Source organism: Lepisosteus platostomus, chromosome 12 (assembly GCF_059453375.1).
Source record: "Lepisosteus platostomus isolate fLepPlt1 chromosome 12, fLepPlt1.hap1, whole genome shotgun sequence".
In the NCBI taxonomy this organism is placed as follows: Eukaryota; Metazoa; Chordata; class Actinopteri; order Semionotiformes; family Lepisosteidae; genus Lepisosteus; species Lepisosteus platostomus.
The window spans coordinates 10587501-10603493 of record NC_142622.1 but is presented as its reverse complement, the minus strand read 5'-3'; the positions used below and the strand labels follow the sequence as shown (position 1 = coordinate 10603493).

Below are 15993 nucleotides of genomic sequence, written 5' to 3'. Positions count from 1 at the left end.
GTCAAGTTTTTATGCCTTTTTATGTTCTATGAAACTGCTAAAAGTTGAACTAATACAGTATGAAGCCTGAAGCCCAACTAACACAAAAAAGAGAAATGCATTGCGGTACATATTAAACAGGTTTGAGAAACAGAATCTCTTTGGCTAGGAAAGCATTACAACTACCATCTAATATAAACATACAGTATGCAGGCCTTTTATATGTATTATTATTAGTATACTGTAAGTACTCTTCATTATTAAAATACACACTGCTTTTCAACCACACAATTCCAGCTCAGTTTTAAATAAAATCTTAGTAAAAATGCTGCATCTCCTCAGCATTACAGTCATTTACAATACTTTATAAGAAAACAAGTCTCAATTGATCAATTATAACCTGCAACCTAATATTGGATTTTATTGATACACTTACTGTAAAACAAACACTTTTGTTTCCAGGCTGGGCTTGGGCTCTGTAATTTTGGAATTCTGCCTAAGCTCACATGAAGTTCTTTAAGGTCACATTGGCTAACAGGGTGTTCATTGTAAAGTTAAATGTGAGGGAAGGCTGTGCTGTACATGATGTTCACAATCTGTCTCTCCAGTCTGAGGTGTTAATAGAATTAACCAACCCAGTGACACATGGTGGTGAGAAAGATTGTCCATGATAATATGCTACACGTGAATGAAGGGTAAAATCACCTAAATAAATCATTTGAATACTGGGCAAAAATAAGAAATCTGGAAATTCAAAGTGTAGTGTACAGCATTAGGATATTCTTTATTTGTTCTGTTTTTCAGAAGCTTGAACTCAATGGGCAAGACATTTTCAAAGAACTCAACCTTTTCTTTCTTAAAATAAAAGGTTTAAAAAGGTTGAAAAGTTAATGTCTGAATGTCTGTGTTCTTTTTTTAAATTTAAGTTCAGTATATCAACCAATGTCATTGGTTTCTGCAGACGTCACAACAGGGATTTGTTAGTAAGTCTTGCATTTTATTTAATTGTAGTGTTTTGGACTAAATATTCTGCTACAGTCTTCAGAACATATTCATTAAGGAGAGAGAAGAGAAGAGAAGGTTTTAGCTTAGATAATGTTTATCTCTGTGCATGACAGGCTTTTCAACTGCACTTCATTTTCCATTGAAGAGATTAAAGTTTTTAATATGACTATTTACAAAAATCTGGCTGGAGAGATAACAACAAACTATGATACGCTAGCACTAAATGGCAGAATTAGGACATTGTTTTAGAGAAAAGCTGGACAATTAATTAAACCGCTCTGCTAGCTTTCAAAGATGTGCAAACACTATGTCAGTACAGTACTCAAGTGAGAAAGGCCCTCTAACTTCAGCCTGAGTTCATTTTTAAATAAGGGAAATAGTGTGTCTGAGACAGTAATTAGTAAAAGGTAGGACTAGAAGGAAGTCTCAAAATAAATGCTCAGCTTCCCTACCAGAAGTTGGAAATGCTGCCATTTGGAGGTTAAAAACTCTTGCAGTGAGCCCATGATAGCAGACTGTTCTGTTTACAAAACAATGATATTTGTTTCAGACATAGCTGAGATTGTAGCCCCCTTCAAGGGAGGCCCTATTTTAAAAATCAACATTAACAGCAACTGTCTAATGAACATCTAGGGCTCAGAGACCAATGAACTGCTGTAGTCCAGGTTCTATGGTAGAAATGGAACAGTATCCCACAAGCCAGCATCTGCAGCCCAGTATAAAGCAACATTTGCAGATGTACTGTACAGATAGAATTGATTCCAACAGTGGCCATAGACTAGTAGGCTCTATGTCGATTTTCCCTCACAATACAAATTTTAATCAGCATGATGTTTAATAAAATGCCAGTACACCTGCTGCTTAGACATATGTACATTTAATACATCTGTTCAGCTTTGTGATCCCTACTGCAAAAAAAAAACACATTTAAAACAAAACTTGGAGAACCATGGCATATGTATGTGTTTTAAAAGAGGACTTCAGGAACTCAGTTTTGTTAAGGTTCTCTCCTTTCTACAATGCTGGGGCAATAGATGCAAGACTGACAACACAGAAAGGAGACGCCCACACAGAGGCCTTGCATAGCACCACTACAGATTGATACATTATTTCCTTATCTAGTGTTATCTGTCCATCCCTGAAAACGCACCACAGTATTTCCAATAACAGCTGAGGTTCAATTTAACTTCAGACATATAAGCACAGGCTAGATAAACTGTCTTAACACTTGGTACAGAAGAAAGCTTGGATTCTGAACACTTTTTGTTTCCATACAGAGCTAAGTGGCACTATACAGTATGACCATGCATTAGCGATGACCTTAAAGCCACGAAAGATACATGCATATTCATGTAACATTAAAATAATAATAAAATAAGAAAAGTTTAAAATAATAGTCCCCGAATTACAGTATATGCCTGCATGGAGTCTTGTTTGAGTTTCCTTTGTGCAGTAGCCAATGCAGTTAGAATACAGGCTATTGTTTGAATCCTCCTGCAGAGTACCTGATAAAAGAATAAAGAACTATGACATCTTCTAAAAACAATAGAGGAATTAAGGAGAAACAATAGGCCTGCTGCTTCATTAAAACAATCAAAACAGCATCCTGTACATAGTCCAGATAATTAAACATCACTGCTTCATACAGTTTTGCAATAAAATATTCACCACCTTTTACTTAGGTTCTGCTGGCTAAACGCCCTTTTCATTTGATTAATGATTTTTTTTTAAGTACATCTTAAGATGAACACATAAAGGATTTTAAGAAACAAAATCATGTAGACTGGCAAGAATATAATTTTCTCTACGCTAACGTCAAGGAATAAATTATTTGTGAAATGAAATGAGTGCAGTACAAATGTTGTGTACATATGTTTTCTTCCCCCAATGCTTAAAGATTTCAAAGCAGTCCATCACAGACATTTCTGATTCCTTTGAATTTCAAGACAATTTTTTTCTACTTTTGCTTACTAACCACTGGCATATCTTAATGAAAATGCAAACAAATTTTCCTCCTGTTTCGTGTAAAGCTGCAAGACAACAGAGCAATACAAATAACAGAAGGGTCTGGATAATTAAACTGGCCTGAAGACAGGTATTCAAATGTTTGTGTGTAAACAGCAGAACTCTTTAATAGTTTGCTGTAAAACGCATAGTTAAGCACATCAGTTCTTTCCTTTACCATCTGTCCAGACAAATTACAACTGCAGAGGCTATTATAATGAGAAGGGAGTGTTGTAATTCACAAAGTTATTTTTATGATTATGGCAGTTGAATATATTTGTGTACTTTCATTTCAGAACATGAGTGTATAGCATACATTTCTATATACAGCATATTGTGTATTTTATGTTCAGTGCAATAATACATATATAACACTTGGGAATCTCTGAATGATAGATTCAGTGCAAAAGGATGCAAATACATTTTCTTCACCACAAGTAAAGCTTATACCTTGATTCTGGTGTCTTGTAAGGAGGTATGTATTTGCATTTTTAATACCATAATCAATAGTAGTACTCATTTTTAATACAATAAACTTTACTACCCAGAAAGAAACAAATGTAGTGAGTACTATATAGAATGGCATTAGCATAAAGGAGTGACTCATAAATGATATACTGTATGGTATATGGGTCTCTATCTGTCTATGAGTCTTTATCAGGATACACTTTTTTATGCAAAGGGTTGTGGGAGTATGGAACAAGCTAGACACCCATGTGGTTGAACCCAAATCCTAGATTGCTTCAAGGAACAGCCTGATGGGATTCTTAGATCAATTAACTATTAATTACCTATCAAATGGGCTAGATTGGCCAAATAGTCTCCTCTCATTTTTAACTGTTCGTACGGTATGTCTCACTAATGTGTTAAGCATTTTAATTCTGCAAAAATGTAAAGATATACATGTATGTAGCTGTCAAAAAGACAAAAGAGATTCGCCATGAATTAACTATGTGCAACAAAAAATGTGTGTATGGTGTAATGAATGTCAAAAGCAATTTTTTACATGTAAGATGTTCACATACTGTACTGTATGTGACAGAATTGCAAGACAAAAGCCAAAGGTAAATGATGCAATAAAATATTGGTCGTCTAAATGACATTAAAAAACAAACGGTATGCATTAACCCTTTTCTGCCAAAAATCATCTTATTTTAGAATTAATGAAAACCTGACGCTATATACCCGGAAACCATCACTAGTCCCGTAATGATTGTAACGTAAGCATCTTGATAAGAATAGTGGCACTGAAGAAATGACTCCTTTCCACTGTTACATTAATAACAAAACCATTAGTTTACAACTATGCTGGAAGCTAGTGTAAGTATTTATATGTATCTGTGATATATAATGCTTTATTCTGAAAAATTAGTTTACAAAATGCACTCTAATTTTAGTTCAAGTGAATGTACTGTATAGTCTCTTGGCCACCTAATGTTCTAATAGAGAAAACTGACCTTAATTGCAAGGTTGAATTAAATACCCACTACCCTTCCAGAAGCCAACCAAAAAAATCTAAGGCCTATTTAAATCAACCTTTATTTGACTAGTTATCTCTGGAACGTTTTGGTCGCTATTCAATTTAAGTATTTAGTATGTGATAGCTTGAAGAACTAACGCAGGCCTGTTACTGTGTGGCACCTGTGCAAGAACAATTGACACTTTGGGAAGCTACAGTATGTTCAGGTGGTACTGAATGGAGGACACAGTGGTAAGCAATGCTGCCTTGCATTGCTGGGCCCTGGGTTCAGTTCCTGGGGTGCTATCTGCATGGAGTTTGCATGTCCTCCTCGTGTTTGTGTGGCTGTCCTGAGGGTGCTCTGGTCTCCTCCCACCATCCACAGACATGCTGGTAGGATAACTGGCCTTTGATGTGAGTGTGTGTTGTGCCTGTGTTTGTCTGTGTGTGCACTCCTGCACTGTGATGGACTGCTGTCGTGTCCAGGGTGCGCTCCAGCTTGTGCCTGTTGCTTGCCAAGTTAGACTCCGGCTACCCCTGCCACCTTGAACTGGATGAAGCGCTTAGGAAAACGGATGGATGGAATCTACTTTATTAGGAATGCAAAGAAGTGAATAAACAAAAATGCAGACTCATACTCTATGAAACACGGCAAATATTTGGGTCTTCTGGTGCTTTTCTGACTCATCAGAGTTGAAAAGAAAACACAGCTTAGGGCTTTTCAACCATTACATGGAAGACAAGAAAGAAAACAGATGATTGAAACTTTTGTAAGGACACAAGAGGCAGAACTGAAACAGCAATCCAGGCAGACAGTCATGCTGTTCCAGTGTTAACTTCTGAAACCAAACCAAATGTGTGACACCAACAGGCTAAGAACACTGCAAAGACGCTGTTTGCTCCAGCATGCACTTTGTATTGCACACAGTTTGAAACACACTGAAAGCCACTAGGTGGCAATCTTCACATTTCCAAAGAGAATTTCAGACTAGACTCGTCTACGAGCTCTTAACTTCCAAAATGATGTTAAATTCCTTTGAAACTACATGTGATGCAGTGGTAAAAGTCAGGCATTAGGGGAAAACTGAGATCCAAGAGAAGCATATGCACTGGCAAATCTAAAAGGAACACTTTTAGATCCTAACAGTATAATTTGCTTTTCTTTTCCATTTTCTCTTTGATTGTTCCCTCCGAAAACAAAAGCCTTATACTGTCTTTTCTACTCTCTGTATTTGTTCCTACATAAATAGGTGGGCATACGCACAATTTCACTTACTATAACACAGCTCTAAAATGAATGGGATTCATATGCACTAATGTAAGATATACTGAAAGAGTCAAGTACTATTGGTACTAGTACGTTGTCAAATGCAACCTCCTTATTACCATTACGTATATTCACCAATAAAAAAGAAAGCTAGAAATTCCTAATTGAAAAAATACCAAAATGTGTACAGTGCATTTGTACTGTGTTTTTAGAAAAAATAAATATGAGTGAGAACTGAAGACCAAGGCATAATAGGAATATCTATCTACTGCACGTAAAAATGGAAATATGAATTGACCTAGATATATATTTTACAGTTTTATGCAAGTACATATTCTGTTCTCCTCCCCTCTAAAAATGAAGGTTCTTAACTAAATATTGGTTTACCAAGGTTTAATGGCATCACACACCAAGACTACAGTGTAAACTAATTTTAGCGTCAAGTGTTGTTTCGCAGATGATATCCTATGCTGAAAGCTCATGGATGGCCTTGAGCAAACGGCATACAGGTCAGCATCCGCAAATTAAAAAGGCTTCCCAGGAGATATTCTTACAGACCTCCCTGACTATGGAATCAGGACACAAGAAAGCTAGAATAGCTTCATAAGGACTACGCAGCTTTTAAACATCGAGGCAGAATATCACTATAAAAAAACCACGATCACAGCAGGAAATCCTACAACTGACATGATCCAATCTAATAACATATATAATTTAGGAAAAAAATGAGCCGTTTCCTTTATAATTACGGATTTTTTAAACAAACCCCAAGAGGTGCATGGAGCTCATTTTAATTACATCTGAAATGTGGACCCAAGTGCTGGCTCAAATAAGGATAAACATTGTTTTTATACAATTCTGTGAGTGTATAAACAATAAATAGAGAATTAAAAAGAGAAACAAGTTCTGAAAGTATATTACAGAGCTACGAACAGCAGAGATGATGTACATTGCTCTGTATTGCTGTTATGACAATAGCTGAACTTTGCTAATGCAGGACTTCATTGCATTTTTACACAAAACATACACGCATTCACTGTTACAGGTCAATTATCTACTGTATATATACAACAAAGTTAAAATCATGCTTACACTACATACACAGTGTAATACACTTACAGTAAATACATCTTCAGGGGAATTACAGGGTTTTAATGTCCTTTATTTAGGAGTAGCGATCTTTTTTAAACAAACCAGGGCTCTTCAGGTTACACATGGCTTGTTTTATATATGGGAATAATAAACTGCGCATTTCTTTTCTGGACTGGAGGTCTTGCTCAGAAGCTCTTGTAAAATGAAAGTAATTTATATAACACTATGAGCAATAATAACAACAATAAAACAGACCATTTTACTATAAACAATGGGGAATATACTGTGGCTTGTGTTTCCTTTACACTGTACTGTATATATACTACAGTATGTATCTAATATGTACACATAAACTATGAATAACTACAGTACTGAATATACTATGAATATACTATGAATAACAACATAAGCGTATCATGAAAATTGCTCAATAGCTCAATGGTATCAATCATTCTCAATGGCTACAACTGCTAACCAGAGTACACTTGTGCCCCACCTGACAGGTTTAATTCTTCTAAGAAAATGGTGAAAATGTTTGCCTTTAGGAAAACCATAATGATATAAAATTATAAAGATATTAAAAGAAACTTCACTCAAACTATAGGCACATATGTACAGAATACAAAACACAGAACACAATTAGTAGAACAAGGTCTTCTGTAGATTTTATAACCGAAAAATGTCAGAACAGGCAAGTTATTAAGTGTCTTCATTTATTAAATACTTTAAATCTGTCCTTCATGCAATTAATTTAAAATAAAATGGCATAATTTATAGCGAGTTTAGAATTTGTACAGAATGGTTTAACATGACTACTGAAATGCATATACCCTTATACAAGGTAAAACAATTTATCATCTAGCACCAACCCTACGTTAAACTGCTTTTGTAACTGATCAGCAGGTCCAATACAGCTAAATAAGGACACATTTACAGTACTTTAACAATTCCACTACAGTGCTCGAAAATGAGACTAACATCATTTAGAGTCCAGGCTAAATCCTGATATGATGGTGGATGGAGATGGAAAAAGACTGATCATTAACAATAAGCGATCTGAGTCACTTTGAAACAAGACAAATGACAGGATACACAAGTAAATCAGACAAATAATGTTCCAAGAAAACAATATGCTTCTAACTAAGAAGCCATATACATGAATGGTTAGATGCTACACAAAATAATGTGACCATTGGTAGTGGAACCTGGTAAGCCTTTGCTGTGAACACATAATATTACAAAGAGACATGATTTTAGAAAGAACATCAGAGGGTACTTTAGACTTACGAATGTAAAACTTATTCATTTGCTTTCAACATTTCCTTATGTTTGCTGAAGAGTTACCAAAAGTTTCTGTGGCAGCTGGTTTAGGGCAGGGCTGTTGTGATCTTTCCTAGCCACCCCACTGCAGAATTGTGCTTCAGGCAAGAACTTAATTATTATAATGAGCTTGCCGATTATCAATTAAATAATGATCAGTGCGATTTTTTCAAAAATATACAAGCTCTTTATTTCACGTGTCATAATATACTCTATAAAATTCACTGTAGCATGCAACCTATGATCGCTTAAGACTGATCATAAGCAATCGACCTACCCCTATAGGGCACCATTGATATTTTCGGTATTTCTGATTTTACAGACCAAATTCCCCTGAAGCACATTTTGTCTGTAAAATCTGATGTCCATTGTTACATTGAGGTTGTACTGTACTTTAATCGAAGATGTCACAGCCTAAACAAAAAACAAACCTTGTTTTTTATGCCCACCCCATTGGAATTTCCAATGGTCAGTCATCTTGTGTCACCATCACTAGACACATGACAATGGTTCAAGCGTTCCTCTGAATTACATACGTCTAGAATCACTTGCTATTTTTCACAATGCCAGTCCCACAGTGCTCACAATTCGACGGGAGGAGTATAGCATCTATCACTGACAACACTGCAAACACGCAGGCACCCAACTAGTACCCAAGGCTGACTGTTGTGATGTAAGCTAAGACTGTGACCAATCGAAATGCATCGAACTAGTGGAAACTCTACCAGCTGTGTGGTAGGACATGAGAAATCCTGCTTGCCGCTGCATAAAGACAAATCTTAGGCTTAAACTAGTTAAGTCTGGAAAGTGAGGTTCACCTTGCACTTTGATCACGTGTGGTAACTGGTTAAAAAACTTGCAAATTCCCATAATCAGCATCACATTTATATTAGATAAAACAATGCTAGGTGATACTGCTTTTGTAAGCTGAATTAGGCCTGTTTTAACTTGAAAAAATAATCATAATTTTAGTCTGATATGATTCTGACCATACTCTGCCCTATGGTAGTTTAAAACAAGACAGGACCTTAAAATTGCAAAACGTGTGTTGTCATCTGAGAAATCCTAATATCTTTGGAGTGCAACTCGTGGAAGTATGATATTTTCAAAAAGCAGAGCTTTCTGTGGCATTTTCACTTCAGTGCTAGTGTTGAAACACACAGTATAAACATAGTAAAATAAAAAAAAATGGTACAAAACATTTGATCGAGAATGAATTCCTACAGAAAATGCCCGCCTCTATACTCCTATAATTTTACATATTGCTTAAAGTAACTGCTAATTAAATTTTCTGTCAGTTTCTATGAGAAATAAATAATCTGCAGCTAAAAGCCCTAATTGCGTTTGTCACATTGTGTTTCAGAGCCTGGTGGAAGTGAACAGCCGCTGCCCTTGCTCAGTGCCATTCTGTCGTTCTGGCAGGCCCACGCTGCCCCAGGTATCACAACTCGGCCATCTGGACCCGACATCTGTCTCTCTATTGATCACAAGGGTTTAGCACTTGATCAAACAGACTGGGACAGGAAATTGCTCTTTTCCCCACAGAAAAGGCCAATAGCTGTGCGAGAGTAATAGAGTGTAACTGAAATCCAGCACCGACACTGCGGCAGCAGCAGACGTGATGGTAGCAGCAGTCATAGCGCTGGGCCAGCCATCAGTGGCTGGAATTGACTCAGGGTCGGCCAAGTGTTCTTTAAGCATGGTCTACAACGTTAGTGTGAGCCTTGATGACACTTTCACAGCCCCTCTCTCCCTGTCTGGAAGCGCAGAAGACGCAATTTAAATTCCTGAAATTTAAAGGCACATGAAATAGACTATATATTAAAGACTACTGTATGTAGACTTTATAATACTATAGACTATATACTGTTATAAAGGCACAAACAATTGTAAGACTTTAAGGTAGTACAAAAAAATAAAAGAAACATAACAGGACTGTACATGCATGTACTGTATTATTCCTCTCGCATCTACCCACGTGGTATGTTTTTACAATGACCTCTGCATCTGTATTTTTCATTGAATGTGTTCTGCATTTCAGTTTCCTTTCAAATAAGATATAAAAGAATACTAAAGACAGTGCTGTGTAACTTTGTAACTTGATATTATTCTTAAATAGCAACAGACACTAATATAGAGATCTCGTTTCCTTTTGCAGAACAACTTTTAAGTTAGTATTCCTTAAATTGCGTCATCTAATAAATTGTCATTTATGTCCTCAATTTTGTGTTTTAGTTGATTGCAGACCCTCAATTAGTTTTAGCTGATTTCTGTGAGCCTCTTAACACAGAACTATATTTGTTTCTTTATAAACACACCTAAACAGAAGTTTCCAAACGTTGTGTATCTTCTTCAAGGGAAAAGGTGCACAGGATGTAGGCATGTACAACATATAGTCAAAGTGTGCTCTGTTTTTCATTCTGTCTTTCCCCCAAATCGACCAATGATCTAAATTTCTACTGTTGATAAAAAGTGGAAAATCCCATTTCATGCAGTAAACTGTAAAATCTGACAAAAAGGAAGAGGTGATCATTCACAAAGAGCTGAGCTACTGTACTTCCTCGGGTGTAAAGTCTTTCTGGATCAGATGCTTTCATTTTCATTTTTATTGTCTCCTGAAGAGTTTGTTAAAAAGCAACAAAGGTCTACAGTATTTAAAATCTGTCTACTGATAGATTAATGTGCTTGTGTGTGCATTTCTTGCTAGCAGCTATTTGGAGCTTTAATTTCACTCAGTGATGTTTCTTCAATTCAAAACTGACGTCATTTGGAAACTATGAGTGATGCATCCTTGTAAGATGTAAATACAGTACATACCAAATAATCACACCAGAAGTAAGTGCTTATGTCATTCTAGCTAGGACATAAATTTCAGTTATGACACATTTCATATGACACATAAAGAAAGGGAAAACTATACTAAAAATACAATTCAGAATACAGCAGGCCATTTTATTTTTTTATAAATTATTTTTTTTATAAATTTACATCATATCCTATTTCCAAAAGGACAAAATGACAACATGTAGACTGTAGAAAACTGTGAAGAAAAACTAATATGTAAATTAGAACTACTTTATATCAACATATTTGTTATTTTTTATTGTCTCTTACTAGGAAATCAGTGTTGACAACTACTGTATACAACTATAATACTAGAACAAAAGCTTTCAGTATATTTATGGAGTGAAAATGAATCTATTAATGTTACAACTCAAAATTTTCTTTGTGACGAAGAAGATTGTCTTTATTTTATGTATTAATGTTTCTCCGGGCTTTTGTACGTGGGAGGTTACTAAAGGTTCCAGGAAAGTAGACATGGCCCAGTCCAGCCTGAACTCACCTGCTTCCAGCAGTTCCTGAAACCTGAAACCTGCACTTGAAACCCCTCTGAATGTGGGTTAATTTAATCATTTACAGTATTAACGACCAATGTCTAATCATGATTAGGATCCTGGTTCCTCAGGTCTGTTCACCCCATGCCCTTATTTTCCTCCATTGACTGACACTTTCAAAACATCCTGATTTATTGTAATGAATTTTAACAGCCTCATTTCCAGCATAAATCATGCATACAAAAAATGACATCCCTCAGTAAATGACTATGGTATACACTTAAAGGAAGGTGTCAGAATATTTATCTGTGGTAAAGCACTGGAAACCATGTTAAGCAGTTTATTGTGGTTAAAAGCACTAGTTAATCAGAAGTGCCGGGACTACATCTTCAAAATCACAGGAGCAGCTCTTGACATGGGTTGAACCCAAACTATAAAACAGTAACCCTAGTACCAAAAAACGTAACTGATGGAAAAATTGACAAAGAGACTAGTCATTGTTAGAGTAACACAGCTGTTTTTTTTAAAAGATCAATCATTGTGAAGGAGAAAATACAGCATTATACACAAATATACAAAATCTAAAAGGGCCTAGTTAAATCAGATAGGTGCAATCAGTACAGTGTGATTTTGAAAAGGCTGACAGATCAGTTTTGATTTTAGATTTCTTTCTTACTATGCGTTTCTTAAGTCAATTACTTTTTTTTTCTGCTTGTGAAATATGAATTCCTTTGCCCTTGATTGAATTCACAGCACAATATTCAATCAGGAGGTTTATTAACAAGCCTTACGGCTGGCCATAAGGAACTGTAGCCTAAGGTCAGGGATAACTGGGATGTATCAAACCAGCTGTTGCAGGCCTGTTGTGAGGCAGAAGGACCATGAGAGTCCATTTCTCTGTGCCACTCATTTACAGTGGTGATATACTGTATCCACACAGCACTGCAGATACCTGTAAGATAACTAAGATTTGCACAGATAAGCCATGGGTTTGAAATAAAGCCTATTCAAATTACAAAGGAAAAAAGAAAAACACACACAAAGTTTCTGCTAAGGATCCCTAATCAAGAGTGAAGAGGAGAAAGGGAGAGAGCAGAGCTGAAATCATATCTACATAGGTATATCTCTGCTCCCCACTTCTCTCCTCTACACACCCAATGAAGCTGAAATTAGCATTTAACTTTTTTTACTTACAGCACAGAATTAACTTCTGTTTGTTCCCTTGCAGCTCACACACTGACACCATCTCTTGCGCTCACCTGTATATTAAATTTGTAACCATGTTAAACACAACGAACACGGCGGTTTTATTTATACTGTATCTCATTTTTAAGAACCTGCTACTGTTTAGTCTGTGAAATCGTTTCTGTCTTTTGGAGAATCACGAGGAGTTGGGCTAAAAGCACCTCTAGCTTTCTCCTTCTACACATATGTTTTTACTCCCTAACATTATTCATCCAGTCGCCTTATGTTCTGCATTTTACACAATCTCAGAGCAACACTGGGAATGTGGGCTGTTTTGCTACTGTCGGCACACTGAAAAGCTGTAGCCCAAGGAAGAACAAGTAGAAAGTATGAAAAAAATATGACCAGGGGACGTGATAAAAAAATTATCAGCGAGTGTGTTTTCCTGTTTGGTTTTAATCTACATTTAATTAAATTCTTATCTGCTGTGTGCTTATGGCTGCATTTGAATGGCGAGACTGCATTCATTATGAATGGTAAAATTTAACTCAGTACATTGTGTGTGGCCTAATAAAGAAACAAAACTCTTATTTCTCTGCATGCACAAGCTCTGAAAGAAGCACAAAATGTAAGTCAATTAAGATCACTCTCTACACTACTTGCTGTATCACAATGCGATGGTTGACTGTACTGAACTCTTCTTAAGCATTTTTACTAAAAAATTCCAGAAATCATGTTCTGTACCGAAGGAAAAAGTCAACATCCTGATTTCCTATGTTATGTTACTGTTTTTTAAGGTTACACAAAAGCTGTCCTCACAATGGGGGAAATATAAGTTTTGGATTAGTTAAAAAAAGACAGTAGTTAATAGCACGCTTGTAGCACTAATGCAATCTTAAAGTCTGTTCATTAGAAATACAAAAATATTTTAATGCAACTAGTTGACTCTTTCATTTTAACTTTTTTAGCTTTTGCTTTATTTCATTCTCCATGCAGAAGTAAGCTTCCAAATGGAGAAATCTGAGGCATACAGTCTCATAAAAAGCAGCATCCAAAAATGGATGCAGCTTTACTAACGACAATTCTCACGTATTTTAACAGTTATATTACTGTAGCATGGAGTTTTTTGGTAGTCAACATACTTAATTCCCAAAATAATAAAATATGAAACTAATACTGGAACAATTAATTAAAACTATATCAAGACATTGAGAAACTACATAGAAATATTATATTGCAAATTATTTAAGGCACATCCTAATTCAATTTATTAATAAGCAAATTGAGCCTTTTCATGCTATTACAATTAGTATAAATAGATCCTGTATTATGTTATAGAACATTTGAATGATAATTTTTCTCTCTTTGGTCATTAAAGACAAACGTACTGCATATGAATAACATAGCAAGGTCAGATTTCACACACAAATCATTATTGTTTAGCATATTCAGCAATGCCAATTTTCTTTTTTCCAAAGCAGTGTTGGGATGTTCAAAATGAATGTTAAAAGACCCTTCAAAGAATTTCAAATTAAACGCCAGCGGAGTGACATCAAATTCTTAGTAATGTAATACCCAATAACAAGAAGTCTGATATACCGTCACTAAAACTTCTGGAGCAACAAGGGACCAACAGGGCCAACTGGTGACTAGACTGCACAATAAAATCTATAAATCAGACATGTTTGCTTATTCAGGATTGAAGTATTAGATGGAACCTTCCTGCTGTCTCGTTGTTCACAGATGTTATTTTCCTCAGTCGTCTCTTCTTCAGAGTGCAACTGACACCAGCGTCTGGATGATTAGTAACTGACTTTGCATGTGGGGATCCGGAGATGAATGGATCACACGAGATAATCTCTTTGACTGCAGCAGTTAGTTTTAGATCTGGTCTTTAAAATAATGTCTCAAGTCAAGTCTTTCCAAAGCCTGCACAGGTTATCTTACATATTTTATGTTTGTTGTTTAAATCTTAACGGGACACAACAGCGAGGGAGTATAAATATACAGGAGCAGAGGAAGGGGAAAGGGGAGGCAGCATAACGTGAGGAGAAAGATTAAGTCTTTTATGGCAAGTCAAGGGAAATCATATCCCTGCCAGCCCAATACAAAATTAAAAGCATTTGCAAATACTCATCCTGTCTGAGACAAATTTGGGATGACTACAGATATTACTGCACATGCATTGGCAGTTTCAAATATTTTGTGTGCAATTTTAAAATTGCTTACTTTGGTAAATGTATTCTGTCGGGCATAGATGTTTTCTCCACGGCTCATTTCTACTTCTGTATCACTTTTCTACCATTATTCTGCAACTTTACCTATTTATTAACACATGTGGAACTTGGTAGATCATCTAAAACCAGAGTTTTGTCCTGTTGAGCTGACATCTGGTCAGGAGCAGGTTTATAAATTTCCTGTATGTACAGATGGAGAATGGAAACTGAGCTAACAGCTAATTAACACGCTTAAAGAAATTTCAATGAAAAGGTGACATTGATAGCTGTCTTTTCCAACCAATAAAAGAAAACAATGCTGGGCACATTTGATTTTTAAATGATGTCACAAATAAAGTGCCCTCCAGAGTTAATTACACTCCAAATGAACAAAAAAAACAACAGAATGAGTTACAATTAAATAATGGGTCTTGCTTAAACAAATTCTAAAAATGTTATACTGGAATTGTAATAGCATTGCAAAGAGCAAAGTAGAATTTGCATAAAGAATTAAGTGAAGTCCAGAAAGCAACAAAGATCACATTTATTCATACCTCTGTGTATAACTTTACATAAAACACAACAAAAACAAATCTACAATAATGTTCTGCTCCTTGGAAGTGTAAAGGAAACCTCTGTAACCATACAGAAGCCTGTGTGGCCCTGGAGTATGAAAGGAAGAATGAATCATCAGGGTTAAGGTCAGAGAGCTCTCCAAAGACTACAGACAAATGGTCATTGATTCCACAAGCTGGGGGATGGGTATTGAAAAGCTGAATCTACCACTATCCACTCTAGTGTGGTGGCTCTGTGGCTAAGGATCTGCGCCTGTGGCTGGAAGGTTGCCGGTTTGTATCACGCAGCAGGCAGAGGAATTCTACTCCTTTGGGCCCCTGAGCAAGGCCCTTAACCCCAGCTGCTCCAGGGGTGCCGTATAAATGACTGAGCTTGCACGCTGACCCCACGCTTCTCTCCCTGTCTGTGTGTCTCATGGAGAGCAAGTTGGGGTCTGTGAAAAGACAAATTCCTAATACAAGAAATTGTATATGGCCAATAAAGTGATTTTATCTTATCTTAAGAAGTTTACAATGTCTTCATGAAGAAGACACTAGTGTATCCTGCCACCATTAA

General features: G+C 36.2%; 1 protein-coding gene across 2 annotated transcripts in view; it reads right to left on the bottom strand.

The window, feature by feature from the left end:
* zfpm2a (zinc finger protein, FOG family member 2a) overlaps positions 1–15993 on the bottom strand; it is a 179166-nt gene that overhangs the window by 5881 nt on the left and 157292 nt on the right. The window lies entirely within an intron of this gene.